The sequence below is a fragment of the Phyllostomus hastatus genome, unplaced genomic scaffold (assembly GCF_019186645.2).
Source record: "Phyllostomus hastatus isolate PE091 unplaced genomic scaffold, TTU_PhHast_1.1 phas_contig_34, whole genome shotgun sequence".
Classification (NCBI taxonomy): Eukaryota; Metazoa; Chordata; class Mammalia; order Chiroptera; family Phyllostomidae; genus Phyllostomus; species Phyllostomus hastatus.
The window spans coordinates 49,223,574-49,235,448 of NW_025333857.1; positions in this window are offsets into that span (position 1 = coordinate 49,223,574).

An 11,875-nucleotide genomic window follows, 5' to 3' on the forward strand; every position below is an offset into this window, starting at 1 on the left:
AATCCTCTTTCTTTCCCTTTGCTTTACCACTCCCCTCGCCTACTGTTGTAAACTGACACTCTCTGTTCTCCTAATGCGATTCCCATTACCTTCATCCTGGTCCTTGTGACATCCTATGACTGTGAGGACTGCCCGACCCGCAAGCATGGGTGATCCCACCGAGCACAGCACATGACCGGAGACTCACTGCCCAGGGAACGAGGTAGGGGAGTAAAGCCAAGGTCAAGGGGTGCACTGCCTGACACCCTAGATTGTGCCCGGAGGCGGCCAGCCTCAGAGAATGCCCAGATGCCCTTCTAAAGGCACATGGATGCGCCGTCTCTGAGGCAACACCCCGAAAGGACAGACAGCCATCCCGCCGGATGTGGTGTATTTATTGAATCAGAGGCCCCTGCACGGTGGTGTGCCCCAGGAGGAAGGATAGATGGCCTGGGAACCTAGGGGTGGAGGCAGCACAGACGGAGCCAGCTCTCCCAGGGTCTCCCCTCTCTGAACACTGAGTCCCTGGGGCTACTGCCCTGGTTTCCGGTGGTTGATTCCCTTCTAGCATCTCCCTTTGTCTCATTCATTGGATTCCCTAATAGGACCAGTCCATACTCAGGCTAAAGAATCTCCACACACTCCCAGACCCTGCCCCATCCCTAGGTACAGCCCATTCTTATCTCAAACGCTGCCCCAATCCCAGCCCTACCTCAGGCCCATCTTCAATTTCCCTCCCACTCTCGCAGCCCAGATCAGGGCCTGTGAAGTGTCCTTCCCTAGACCCCATCCCAAGGGAAATTCAACCCTTGAATTGCCACTTACTGCACAAGCAGTTGAACATTTGTGGTGTTAGCCCTCTTTTGGTCCGAATATCTCAGGACATCTTTAATCCTTTAGCTCTCAGAATTCCTCAGTGTAACATTGCCTTCTGGCCCCAAGTACCCAGCTTCATACCTGTTGGGGAATTTCATATTAGCAACGAGATCTGGTAGCACCTGGAGCACCACCTTCAAAAGACCTTTGTCCAGAGCAAACCAGCAGGGGTTTCTCGGCCAAAGGGCAAACACGGACCTGCACAGCCCCCTGTGGTAGGGGTCCAAGCAGCAAGAAAGAATCAAGGACAGACGACACTGAGGCATCCAGGAAGTTTCCACATGAGAGGCCCTCCAGGCAAAGTGACAGCAGGAGAGTAACCTACCGAGTCTGGAGTATAGCCTAAGGAAGAGCCCCCAAATGGTCTAGGTATTTAGAAAGCTACCTACCCTATGAGACACCTGGGGCCTGCCTCTGAGGAGACAGAAAGTGACTTTATACTGAGCATGTCACTCAAGAAATAACTTATCAAAGGATTCAAGGGAGAGCCCTGAAGATTCATTTGGACAAGAAATCGGGTGGATGTCTCCCGCAGGAGCTCTGTGGGTGGGTAGGGCACACACTGCCCCTTCCTGGGAAGCCCTATAGCTACCTGGAAACAGGAGATGCAGCCCTTCAATGAATCAGGAACACTACCCCTTGGAAGCTTTCCTCCCCAGACCAGGCACCATGAGCCCAAAGTGCAGGGTTCGGGGTACTGCAAGGGTAGAGCTTCTTTCTCAAGGTCCTCGAATCCATAAAACTGTTCAGCGGAGAGACCCAACCACGGCCTCTTCCCCAGTCCACTCTTCTCTCTCAGCCACCTGTGTTCAGGCATGGCTAAGCCAATGTGGCTCGGCTCTTTGAAAGAAACCCTTAGGCGGCTCAGAAGGCAAGCTGAGCACAAACTCAGTCCCCATCCTGGACAGTCCTCTCCCTGCCTCGTCAGCTTTGAGCAAGGAAGGCCAGGGGCCCTGAGATGCTGGTCATGGTTCATAGGGGGCCCACAGCGCAAGAAAAAGATCAGATAACACTTTTAGCTCCTCACACTCATCCTGGTGGATAAAGTGTGGTAGAGAGGGACTGGATTGCCGGGAGGCAGGGTGGGCGTGGGGAGACAAGAGAGGCAATCCAGACTCACTCCCAGTCAAACAATGGCAGGGCCCCAGCGGCAGAGAACAGAGAGGGGAGAGTGTCTGGAGGGGGTCACCACGGAGGGGAGTGTCTTCTTGGAGTTTCTACTTTAGGTATAGGATATTGGAAATTAACTTAGGAATTCCTTCAGAGCCCAAGAAGATTGTCACTCCTATGCCACAATCAGAAGATGTCCTGAGAGCCATCGAGCTGGGAGATGCACAAAAACCAAATGGCTGGGTGGTCTCAAGGGGCTCCAGTGACCAAGGAATGCCTCCCAACGCAAAAGCGTTGGTTGTGCAAGATCTGGACTCGCCAGGCCTTAAAGAACTGCTTGCTGATGAGTGGAGGCGCATGTTGGAGGCAGCGCTACATAGCCAGCCCCAAGGTTTTCCCACTGAGGTGCCCCTGGCCTCAGACAGCCTTCCCACTCTGTTTCCCTGAACCTGTGCATGTGAGAGTTGCTATCTGAGTGATACCACATCGTCCAGTTCACAAACATTGTGGGTCTCTTCATGCATGTGGATCTTCAGTTCCCCTCAGCAACATAATTTTCTGTGTACAGACATTACACACATTTCAGCAAATCATATCCAAGTATTTCATATTTTATGTCCAATTATTCGTTGCTAATATAGTGATAAAATTGATGTTTTTGGCCTTATATTCTGTGACTTTGTTAAAATCACTAATTCTAGTGGCTTTTGGGGTGAATCTTTAGGATTTTCTACATAGACATGTCAGCTATAAAAAGGACCATTATACTTCTCCCTTTCCAATCTGTATGTCTTTTATTTCCTTTTCTTGCCTTACCGTGTTAGCTAGTAACTCCAGTACAATATTAAACAGAAGTGGTGTGGACGTCATTGTCTCGACCCTAGGGTAGAAAGCATTCAGGTTGTTCACCGTTAAGTATGATGTCGGCTGTAGGTTTTTTGTAGATGCCCTTTAGTCACATTGAGGGAATTACCTTCTATTCCTAGTTTCCTGAGATTTTGCATCATGAGTGGACATTTGGTTGAGTGCTTTTTCTGCATCTTCTGAGATGATCACATGGTTATTATTTTTTCATGTATAAATATGGCAAATTGAATCGACTGATTTGTTTAATATTAAACCAACCCCACATTCTTGGGATAAATCCTACTTGGTCATAATGTATTATCCCTTAATATGCTGTTGGGTTAAATTTCCTAAAATTTTGTTTAGAATTTTTGCAACTGTACTCATGAGAGATATTGGCCTATAGTTTTCTTTTTTGTACTGTTTTTGTCTAGTTTGGTATCAAGGTAATTTGGACTCATAGAATGGGTTGGAAAACATTCTCTCCTTTTCAATATTTCAAAGAGTTTAGATTTTTTTATTTCCTTAAATGTTTGATAGAATTCACCAATGAACCAGCTGCACCTCAAGTTTTCTGTGTGAGGGTTTTTTTTTAACAATAATTTCAATTTTAAGCAGATATAAAGGCCATTCAATTTCTTTATTTCTTCTTGAGTAAATTTTAGTAATTTGTATAGTTCATATATTTTACTTATTTTATCTAAGTTTCAAATTTTACTGGCATGAAGTTTTTCATAATATTCCCTTTAAATATCTGCAGAATTTATAGAGGTTTCACCTCTCATTCCTAATATTGCTAATTAATTCTCTTTTTCAAATCAGTTTGACCACACATTTATCAATTTTATTGATCCAAGAGAATCAGCTTTTGGTTTTATTGATTTCCTGTTTGTGTTTTCCATTTCATTGATAGCTGCTTTGATCTTTGTTATTTTCTTCTGTTGCTTTGGGTTTAATTTGCTTTTATTTTTTTGCTGCCATTTATTGGGATTTCAGCAGGTAGCAGAAACAAATGCTTGGGTTCACTCTGAGTCTATACGAAAATCAGAGGTGTGACTTAAGGGAGAGGGGTGGTGAACTCTGTTTTAGCTCTGCTTTCTGGTTCTTCCATTCATATTTGTGCAGCTGCCATTGGTAGATTCTCCTGGGCTAGAGACCACAAAGTTGGTGTCTGAGAAAGTTGGTTCTGCAGTTTGACATACTCAGGATTTATATCCTGAGTCTTCCCCCTTCTAAGCTACATAATTTTGTAATGTAACTTACTGTCCCCTGAGCCTCAGTTTGCCCATCTGTACAATGGAAATAATGAAGTATCTTTCTTCATAATGAAATGACCCATGTAAACTTCTTAGCTTCATATCTGACCCATAGTGCTTGATGTTGCCTATTATTTACTATTACTCTTTCATGACTTTCATTACAAAAATCCATCTTGTCCTGAAGACCCCTTCATCATTTAAGGGTTTTTTCATGTCAACCCTTTTGTTAGATAAACTCCAGCTTTCCACTGCACAAGAGCATGGTGGCTAAATGTATAAGCTAGCTTTTGTTTTATAACAAACCACCCCAAAATCAGTGGCCTAAAAGAACATACATTTATTTCCTTCATGATTCTCTGTGTTGACCAGGCAGTCTCGGCCAACTCAGACACAGCTGGGTGATGTGGGATGGCCTTACTGATACGTCTGGTGACTGGTTCAGTGTCGCCGGAGACTCAGCGACGGGCCTGCAATCACCCAGCAGGCTAACTCAGCCTAGTCCGTGTGGTGGTAGGATTCCCAAGAGGAAAAGAGGGCAAGCTCTGGCGACCAAGGTCCTCCCCACATACGACCCAGTGGACATTTTGTGCATAGCTTCGCTAATCAATCCACTTTATGTCAATGGCTTTCTTTCCCCTTGCTTCGTCATTTGCAAGCACTCCTTGCTCGTGTTGTCCTACTGTATTGAAGATATCTTCAAATGGGACCTTTTATCTTGGAAAATAAGGCAAGAATATTAGGCAAGAATTAAGGAAGAAACATCTCTAGCTCTGATACAAAGGGGTCCCTGCCTTGACGTCCCTGAGGTCCCCTGGATAACCAGCCTAACCCCTCTGGGACTCAGTCCTGTCGTGGCTCTGCCAGTTCTGTCAGACCTCGACTCCTCCCTGGCCCAGGCAAAGACCGAGTCTCCGAATCTGTTGGCAGTGCTACTCCACCCACGCATACAAGCTCTGCTCTGCCACCTGCCAGCGTGCCAGCCCGTCCTGCCTCCTAGCCTGCCCCACCTCCAGCTCAGCAGAGCCTCCTTACCGAATGGGCACAGCCGATCCCCAGCTCCAAGCCTCTTCCCTCCTGCTGACTGAGCTCAGAGTTCCCGTTCTGACACTGGGTAAGGGCCAGTGCTAGGGATGCAGGGAAAGTGATCCCCATCAGTCACAGGGCGCATGAGCTCACTAAATGCGTGTAGACGGAGAACCAGTGGGTGGAGCTGATGAGTGAGTGGATCCTGCAAGCAGAGACCCGTCCCTCAGTCCAGATTGGACGAAATGCACAGCTTTGGCAAGTGCTGGGCTAAGGCGCTCAGCCCTCTGCCAGCAACACTATCCGCATGGGTGTCTGCGTTCTGCCCAGAGGCACAATACTTTATCCTAAGCCCTGTCTCTGGAAGAACAGAAGACGTCAGTGCACCCTCGGGAGCAAACTGCCCAGGCCCAGCCAGTTTACCCGCCCCGAACTGGCTCAGTTCCACAGCTAATGTGTGACCTGGGTGTTTCTGGGTTTAGGATCCACACGTGATGCCCCAGGAAAAAGTAAGACTGTCTTTAACTATATTTTTTTTTTTAAAAAATGGGAGGGAAGGGAGAGAGAAGGGTAGTTACATATTTAGATACATAAATCTTATTTAAATTAGAATATTTTTCTTGTTCCATGGAAAATATGTTTTCTATGGATATGTTCCATGTATTAAAAATGTGTGTGCTCACAATTAGGAAAAACCCGCGATAGACTGAAGAAAATAAAATGAAAGGTTCTCTTCCCCAATGAGCCTCCAGAGACCACCGCCCAGAGGCAACCACTGTTAGAATATTTTTATTTACCCTTCTGGAAGTTTTCTGTGTAACACAGATTTGTATAACCTTGTTTTTTTTTACATATGAATAGGATATTGTAATACATACTTACTATTTATGTTGTACTTATAAGTTTTCTCATATAGACACATGACTAAATCCTTTCAAAATACAGTCCCTGACTTAAAAGCATGCGATAACCCCAAAACTTAATTTGTAAATAATCTTGCAGGAAGGAACTCTAAACACCTTTTCAGAGAAATGATGTTCTAAATCAGGGTCAACCAACTTTTTCTGTAAAGGGCCAGAGAGTAAAACATTTTCAGGTTTGCAGGCCACACAGCCCCTGTCCTGTGTTCTGTGGGATTTTTTTAATCTGTGTTTGTTTACAATTATTTTTGATGGAAAGACCAACCTGAGCTCTCGGGCTGCACAAAAACAGGCTGCAGGCTCAACGTGGCCTTCAGGTTACAGTCTGCGGACCCTGGTTCTAATCAGTGGTCAGGACCCCAGCTTTGGTCTCAGCTGCAAAATGAACCCATCTGGTGCTAAGATACCAAATGAAAGAATATATTTACAATTGGTTTGTAATCCATAATGTCTATAAAGGTGTGAAGAATTATTACAGTTCTTCAGTGTTTAGTGTGTGGGTAATTTTTTGAAATAAAAATTGTTAGTACTAAATAAAAACATTTTCCATAGCTTGAATTGCATAAACAATTCGTTAAGAATCTGAATAGAATTCTCAAGCAACTTACAAGGCAGAAGAGGTGAACAATACTATACTGCATCTGATCTTACCTTTTTCATCAGCATAACATAAAACACACACTCAAATTGGGTTTGTGTGGTGTGAAATCACAGGCTGAGTGCCCCCCTGCATCACAAAGCAGAGAGTGTATCGATGAGTTTTGGCCGCCCATGGGCACTAAAAAGGCTTTTCTTATGCTTGTTATGCAGTCACAGGCACCGACCCGAACCTTGCACCCTCTGTGAGTTGCACCTGCGGGAACCTGCCGAGGTGGAGCAGGGGAGAGCGGAACAGAGAGGACGCTGAAGAGTCGTCTCTATCCAGGTCAGGAACAATGACAAAGCATTCCCTGTTACAATTCACTGAGCTTCAACTTTTCTCTTTTCTGTCACAGAGGTTGAACTTACCTTAACATACTTTCCATATAACAATTACAAGAAAATAAAACAATTTTATTTTTTTATAAAAGAAATGCAGAGATTTTCCTGAATATCTGGGTTGAAATCAGGGAAGAAGGTAGAAGAGAAAGGGCACCAAAGAGGGTCGTGTGTGCAAACGGGCTCGAGCTGGTGCCTGCGTGCAGGGCCGGTGAAGGTGGCTCCTGGTGCCTGTGCAGCCCCGCAGGGAAGAGCCAGGTGGGAAGAAGCTGCCTTGGGCTCATGGCATAAGGTCAGCTGGGTCCTTAAGGTGGGGGGACTTTGTGGCAGGTCCCTTAACAAAACTTTCTATAACTTGCCCAATGGAGTCCTTTAAAAATATATACACATTTCTGTATACAACAAAGAAAACAGAGGCATCTGTGCATGGGATCTAAGGAGCCCTTGATTCTCCTGAGTCTGCTTGTCCAGCCAGGTTAGTGGGAGCAGAGGGACAGGGAAAGGGTGTTAATGATTACAGGCCCAATAAAAATATGACTTAAGCTCACAGACTATTAGAGAGTTTAGAAAATATTCTCCCAAGCATGACCCCTGTAGCAACTGTCAGGTCAGGGAGTTGGAGATGGACGCAGTGAGCGCCCGAGATCACACAGCTAGCACGGGGCAGGGCAGGAAAGAGCGCTTGGAGGCTCTGGGGCAAACAAATCTGAAGCGTTCCCACATCTCCCACCCTGCTTCCCAGGCAGTTCCATGCAGGTCTGGCGGGAACGGACGTTTCTGCCTTCACTCCTCTCTCAGTTCTTCAGCTAGTGGTCGGGTTCCCATGAGCGTTGCTCTAAGTAAGGTGTCCTGTGCTTAGTAAGGCCATGGAAGGGCTGACCCTCAAACAGACCAGCGCAGTGTGCTGAGCGTCTGCATCGGTGCTGGCTGAGGTGGCAGGGCCAGACTGGGCGGGCTGAAATCCCGCATGCATGTTGACCAGCCGTGTGAGCTGGAGCATGTGATCTAACCTCAGATCAACGTATGAAAAGCAGGTGGCCCAGTGCCAAGGACATGATAAAAGTTCGGGAACCAACACAGATTTCATTATTATTGAGTCCTCAGCTGCCTTCTTTGGGACCATTATCATAAAAAGAAAACTATCAACAAGGTGAATGCATGTCTTCGACTTCATGTCCTTTTCAAAGAGAACAAGTCACAAACACATATGCAGAATGAATGCCTTACACACACACGCTTGCAGGTGTGGCTACCGAGCCGTCTTGGCTTTGCAGAACTTGCACATGCTGGAAGGATGCATCCCACCCCTTCAGCCAAGCTCCAGTTAAAAAATGGAATAGACGGCTCTCATCCTTCTAATCTCTTCCTGTATGTGATTGACCAGCATCCACATTTCTTGTGGAAATTACTGTTCTGGAAAGCTGGGGCAGGAGGGCAGAAAACCCAAATTACCTGAACAGCTTGAACTGCTGGAGTTTCTCTCCAAGCCAGTGAAAATAATCAGCTATCAAGGGCTCCACCTACAGGCACCAAAAAGGAAAGGCTGCATTTAAGGTAGATGTCATTTACCCACAGTACAGAGAATTGTGCCCCTTTTCCTTTTGAAAAAGATTCCAAGATGAAAAAAGATAAAAGACTTGTTTAAAACTATTTCTCTTTCTGAAGGATGGAAGTTCATGACCTAGAGATCCAATTTTCCACACAACAAGACACTCAGGAAATCAAGGATTGGGGTGGAGAGAGGCTCAGACACATTATGAGAGAAGCAGCTGGAGAAAATAGGGATGCTTACATAACAGAGGACCACAGGATGGGAAGCTGGAATGGTACCTGACAGGCTGCCATGGGGGTGAAATGAGACCCATGCTATGTGGTCCCCCGGGTGGAGTTATTGGAGAACAGATTTTACCTCATATAATAAAAGGATATTTTAGCCCTGGCTGGTGTGGCTCAGTGGATTGAGTGCCAGCCTGTGAACCCAAGGGTCACTGGTTCGATTCCCAGTCAGGGCACATGCCTGGGTTGCAGGCCAGGTCCCCAGTGGGGGCCACCTGAGAGGCAACCACACATTAATGTTTCTCTCCCTTTCTTTCTCCCCCCTTTCCCTCTCTCTAGAAATAAAGAAAATCTTTTTTTAAAAAGGGACATTTTAAAGATCTTATTTACTTATTTTTAGAAAGAAGGGGAGAAACAGCAACCCTCCCCCTCTCTCAGTGGAACCGGCAACCCTTTGGTTCGCAGCCTACGCTCAATCCACTGAGCCACACCAGCCAGGGCCAAAAGGACATTTTAATAATGAGCACTGTCCGCACATAATGAAGACAGGAGGGCAGGATCATCACTGCAGGTTTTAAGCAGGGGTTAGAAGGCCAAACACTAGGAATCTTGAAGAGACTGGTGAGCTAGCGCGAGAACTAAGCTGGATTATATTTAGGACTTTTATTTTTTATAGTTTTTTTTTAATTTTTATTTATTTATTTATTTTTAGAGAGGGAAGGGAGGGGGAGAGAGGGAGAGAGAGAGAGAGAGAGAGAGAGAAACATCAATGTGCAGTTGCTGGGGGTTATGGCCTGCAACCCAGGAATAATGTGCCCTGGCTGGGAATCGAACCTGGGACACTTCGGTTCCCAGCCCGAGATCAATCCACTGAGCTACGCCAGCCAGGGGGTTATTTTTTATAGTTTTTAAATAAAATTTTTACTCTGGAATAATTTTAGATATACCGAAAAGTTGGAAAGGTAGTACAAAAAGTGCCTGTATAACTCTCACCCAGTTTCCTCTAACGTTATTCCCTTAAATTCATGTGATACATTGGGCAAAACTAAGAAACTGACACTGGCACATTGCAGTTAGCCAAACTCCAGGCTTTATTCAGACCTCACCAGTTTTCCCGCTAATGTTCTATGTCCATTCCAAGATTCAATTCAGAATGCCACATTGCACTTAGGAAAATACTTATTTTATTTTTCAAAACATTTAGAACAGTGTCTGGTGCATAGGAAGCACCTTCACCCTATTAGATGATTTTCATGTAGGTGAGATGGCATGTTCCTAGCACTGACGTGTTAACAACATTGTACTCCCAATTTCTTATACTGAGGGTTTACATATAAGAAAATAAATAGAATTACTTCACTGGGATATAGCAAAGAAGCTATTAATACAAAACAAGGAGTGATTTATGTTTGTACTAAAAACAGTTATAGCTTTGGCTGTGTAGGTCAGTTGGTTAGATCCCAATACACCAGGGTTATGGGGTTCAATTCCCTGTGAGATCACATATGAAAATCAACTAATGAATGCAAAAATAAGTGGAACAGCAAATCAATGTTTCTGTCTCTCTAAAAAAAATCAATACATTAAAAAACATTTTTAAGATAACAATTTCTTTTAAAAATAAACACAGATTAGTTGTCCTCAAAAAAGAGTTCATCTATAGGATACCTTCTAAAGGTCAGTAAAACAAATCATGTCTCTCTTTTTTAACTCCATTACCTGACTCATTCTCTCAACAAACGAAAGCCTACAATACGCAAGGCAGTGTGTCAAGGCTGAGGTATTGTGAATAAATCAGACTCTTTTTTGTATGAAGCTTAAATTTTATTAAACTAACATAGTATACATAGTCATAAATAAGCAATTAGATGGAAACTGATTCACCCCACCAAGAAGAAACAGTAGTAGAACCCCTCATCTAAACACACCAGCAACATTTGCTCAGACCTGGCTGTGGGCATGTCAGGTGACGGAGGGAAAGGGGCTCGGGCCGCTTTGGTTCCAATCACCCGGATGCGCAGGCTCTGAGGGCAATCAGACAAAGACACAGGGCAGGGAAAATCTGCCCGACTCCCAGAGTGTTCGCTGCTTCCTGAAGGAGCAGCCATCTCGTGACTGGTAATGCTAGCTAGATGCTGCCTGGTGCTCAGTCTGTGCCAGACGCTGTTCTAAGTGCTCTCCGTGGAGTGCTTCGAGTAAATCCCACACGCACCATACAAAGTACATAATATCATTCCCCAATTTGTGGATGAGAAAATAAAGCAAAGTGATCTAATGCAAGAAAAATATGAAGGAAAGTAAAAAGTATCTTTTTGTATTTTATAACTTTCTGAATAAACAAACAAAAATTGGCCCAGGCATAAATAATAAAATCAGTTTCTACTTTATTAAAAGAATTTTTGAGGGAGCATCTAAGATTTTGCTCCCTGCCATATCATCACTTTGGGTCAAATAAACTCTTTTCTTTTTAAATTGATTTTGGGGTAGAGAGAGAGAGAAAGAGAGAGAGAGAAAAAGATTAACTTGTACCACTTATTAAACTCTTATAAAAAATTTTTTTTAAAAAGAATGAAAATTGCCCTGGCTGGTATAGCTCAGTGGATTGAGCACGGGCTGTGAACCAAAGTGTCGCAGGTTCAATTCCCAGTCAGGGTACATGTCTGGGTTGCAGGCCATGACCCCCAGCAACTGCACATTGATGTTTCTCTCTCTCTCTTTCTCCCTCCCTTCCCTCTCAAATAAATAAATAAATAAATAAATAAATAAATAAATAAATAAATAAATAAAGTAAAATAAAAAATAAATAAAATCTTTAAAAAAAGGAAACTTTTAAAAAAGTTTAAAAAAGAGAATGATTAATCTTCATTTCCTTGACTTCTAGATTCAGAAAGAAAATATTCCTTAGGACTAAAATTTTGGAATATTTTCTAAGATATCTTAATTAACTGCTGAAGAAATTTAAATCTAAATGTGCACATACTAAAAGCTACTGGTGTCTTCTTCTCACAGCTCAGCAACAACACAGGCCACTGCTGTGCACTACATCAAAGACAAATATTGATAAGGCAGCCCCTTCCCTCAGATACTTTACACTACAGTATGTGCATT